Consider the following 4310-nt stretch of genomic DNA (forward strand, 5'->3'; position numbering starts at 1 on the left):
TTTTTGTTGTTTCCAAGGTGAGAAAGTGGCGGATTCTAGAGATGTTCTTCAGGTGCAAGCGACAAGAGTGGGCAAGAGATTGTATGTGGAAGGTGAAGGAGAGATTGGTGTCAAACACAATGCCCAGACAACGTGCCTGCTGGCTCGGCATTATTGTGGTACCACACACGGAGAGAGAGATGTCAGATTTTGAGAGGTAGTAGACGGCGGGAGCAGAAGAAGTTCAGTTTTGAAAAGGTTGAGTTTCAGGTTGAGTGCGGACATTATGTTAGAAACTGCGGCCAGACAGTCACTGGTGTTCTGTAGTACAGTGGTGGTAAGGTCAGGGGATGAGGTGTATAGTTGTGTGTCATCAGCATAAATATGGTACTGAAAACCAATTTTGCTGATGGTCTGTCCAATTGGGGCTGTTTAGAGAGAGAATAGAAGAGGACCGAGGACTGAACCCTGAGTAACCCCAATAGTGAGAGAAAGAGGGGAAGAAGTGGAGCCAGCGAACGATACACTGAAAGAGCGGTCAGATAGGTAGGAGGAGAACCAGGAGAGAGCAGTGTCCTTTATGCCAATTGAGTGGAGCGTAGAGAGTAGGAGGTGGTGGTCAGCGGTGTCAAAGGCTGCAGAGAGGTCAAGAAGAATGAGCAGAGAGTGGTCACCATTACGTTTTGCTGTCAGAAGGTCATTGGTTACTTTGATGAGTGCAGTTTCTGTAGAATGTAGGGGGCGGAAGCCGGACTGTGATGGGTCTAGAAGAGAGTGAGTGGAGAGATAACTGGTAAGGCGGGAGTAGACCAGGCGCTCCAAGAGTTTAGAGATGAAGGGTAGATTGGAAACTGGTCTGTAGTTGTTTGTGCAGGAAAGGTCATGAGAGGGTTTTTTTATTAATGGAGTAATGATGGAGTGTTTGAAGGAGGAGGGGAAGATACCAGAAGAGAGGGAGAGGTTGAAGATTTTAGTTAGGCGAGTAGTGACGACTGAAGAAAGAGACTGGAGTAGATGTGAGGGGATGGGGTCAGTGGTGCATGTAGTGGGATGGGAAGAAGAGAGGAGCCTGGAGACTTTGTCTTCTGTGACTGGGTCATATGTGGAGAGTGATCCAGAGGGGATGTGGGGAGGGATGGGAGTCACGGCACTTGGTGGCTGGGAGCTGATTTCCTGATGGATGGTGTCTATTTTCTCTGTGAAGTAGGAGGCCAAGTCCTCGGCACAAATGTCCGTGATGGGGGCCTGCGCTTTAGGACCTAGGACGGAGTGAAAGGTATTGAAGAGTTTTTTGGGGTTGTTGGATAGTGAGGAGATCAGGGTGGTGAAGTAGGTCTGTTTGGCGAGGTGAAGGGCAGAGTTATATGTTTTTAACATAAATTTGTAGTGGATAAAGTCTTCTAGTGTGAGAGTTTTCCTCCATACACGTTCGCCACTTCTAGAGCAACGCTGGAGAAATAGGGTTTGCGGTGTGAGCCAGGGCTGTTTTGCTCTGTGTTTAGAGGTTCTAAGGGTGACGGGAACCACTTGGTCCAGCGTGCTTCCGAGAGTGTCATTGTAGTGGTTTACAGCCAGATCAGGACAGGAAAAAGAGGAGATTGGGGACAGTGATGAGTGAAGGGAGTCTGTAAGTGTATGAGGGTTAATGGCTTGTAGATTTCTGAATGTGTGATAGGTAGGAGTGTGCTGGGGCGGGCGAGGATTTGTGAGCGTTAAGGAGAGAATGTTATGATCAGAGAGGGGAAGAGGGGAGTTATTTAGGTGGGGGATTGAACTAAGCCGGACAAAGACCAGATCAAGGGTGTTTCCATCTTTGTGTGTCTCAGAGGTTGAAAGCTGTGAGAGGCCAAGAGAAGTGGTTAAAGATAGAAGCTGGGATGCGGATGAGGAGGTGGGGCTGTTTATGGGGATGTTGAAGTCTCCCAGGATAAGGGTTGGTAAATCTGAGGACATGAAGTGCGGCAGCCAGGCAGAAAAATGGTCAAGGAACTGGGTGGGTGAGCCTGGGGAACGGTATGCGACCGCTAGTCTGAGGGAGAGAGGATGGAAGAGCCTGATGGTGTGGACCTCAAAAGAAGGGAATGAGAGTAATGGTACTGGGGTGATGACCTGGAAGGTGCAATGTGGGGACAGGAGTATGCAGACCCCACCACCAAGTCTGTTTGCAGGTCTCGGGGAATGGGAAAAATGCAGGCCGCCATGAGAAATAGCGGCAGGAGAGACAGTATCAGAATCCTGGATCCAGGTTTCAGTGAGGGCCAGCAGATTGAGAGCGTTGGTCAGAAAGTAATTGCGCAGGAAAGGAAGCTTGTTGCATATAGACCGTGGATTCCTCAGTGCGCAATTGAAGGAGGGAGATGAAGGAGTACAGCTGATGATAATAAGGTTAGCAGGGTTTCGATGTGAGGTAAGGGAGAGGTTGAGGCTGGTGGAGGGTGGTCCGGGGCTAGGAGAGATATCCCCTGAAATGAGTAGTAGCAGTTAAAAGAAAAAGAGCAGATAGTTTTTGGATTTGTGACATGGTTTCCTGTGCAATACCTTTGGATATGATAGAGTGAGATTTTTCAGGTAGTTCAAAAGAGCATGGGAGCTGTACATAGGAGAGGGAAGGAGAGAGGGGCAGATATGGATTAGTGGTGATGGAGGGGGGATATGGCGGTGAATGTGGATGAAAAAAAGCACACAGGAATATGGATGCAGGAGTAAAGTACATAGTTAGAAGAGAGTATAAAGTGTGGGTTACCTGACTCCTGCCCTGAATGACTGCCATTGAAATGACTGTCATACACTTGTCGAACAGGACACTTTGCTGAAGAGGACACGTGCACCCCTTATGATGCATCTAGATTTATAGGAAGGACTATAGCATCAGGTGAGAGGGATTGTGGGAACTGCTTGTGACTAAATTGGCAGCTGCTCAGCTCACCAGGGAGTGGATAGCTGTTCAAAGACAGAGACCTAACACACTATGCCTGACACAGTATAACACCTTTCACCACCAGATAAAGTCTACAATGATTGAAGGACAGACAGTGACTATTGAATACAATGCATCAAATAACAGCACAGATACAGCAAGCAGACACATTATACCATAGAAATGGTTTCAAGATGAGCGTTCAGCAGATGACATAGATTCAGCAAGCAGAAATGTTATACCATAGAAATGGTTTCAAGATGAGAGTTCAGCAGATGACATAGAACCAGCAAGCAGAGATGTTATACCATAGAAATGCTTTCAAGATGAGAGTTCAGCAGATGACAGAGATGCAACAAGCAGAGATGTTATACCATAGAAATGGTTTCAAGATGAGAGTTCAGCAGATGACATAGATCCAGCAAGCAGAGATGTTATACCATAAAAATGGTTTCAAGATGAGAGTTCAGCTGATGACATAGATGCAGCATGCAGAGATGTTATACAATAGAAATGGTTTCAAGATGAGAGTTCAGCAGATGACATAGATCCAGCAAGCAGAGATGTTATACCATAGAAATGGTTTCAAGATGAGAGTTCAGCAGATGACATAGATCCAGCAAGCAGAGATGTTATACCATAGAAATGGTTTCAAGATGAGAGTTCAGCAGATGACATAGATCCAGCAAGCAGAGATGTTATACCATAGAAATGGTTTAAAGATGAGAGTTCAGCAGATGACATAGATCCAGCAAGCAGAGATATTATACCATAGAAATTGTTTCAAGATGAGAGCTCAGCAGATGACATAGATCCAGCAAGCAGAGATGTTATATCATAGAAATGATTTCAAGATGAGAGTTCAGCAGATGACATAGATCCAGCAAGCAGAGATATTAGACCATAGAAATGGTTTCAAGATGAGAGCTCAGTTGATGACATAGATCCAGCAAACAGAGATGTTATACCATAGAAATGGTTTCAAGATGAGAGTTCAGCAGATGACATAGATCCAGCAAGCAGAGATGCTATACCATAGAAATGGTATCAAGATGAGAGTTCAGCAGATGACATAGATCCAGCAAGCAGAGATGTTATACCATAGAAATGGTTTCAAGATGAGAGTCCATCAGATGACATAGAACCAGCAAGCAGAGATGTTATACCATAGAAATGGTTTCAAGATGAGAGTTCAGCAGATGACATAGATCCAGCAAGCAGAGATGTTATACCATAGAAATGGTTTCAAGATGAGAGTTCAGCAGATGACATAGATCCAGCAAGCAGAGATGTTATACCATAGAAATGGTTTCAAGATGAGAGTTCAGCAGATGACATAGATCCAGCAAGCAGAGATGTTATAGCATAGAAATGGTTTCAAGATGAGAGTTCAGCAGATGACATAGATACAGCA

Source organism: Phyllobates terribilis, unplaced genomic scaffold, assembly GCF_046119375.1.
Source record: "Phyllobates terribilis strain yellow unplaced genomic scaffold, ASM4611937v1 Scaffold_1570__1_contigs__length_255447, whole genome shotgun sequence".
NCBI lineage: Eukaryota > Metazoa > Chordata > Amphibia > Anura > Dendrobatidae > Phyllobates > Phyllobates terribilis.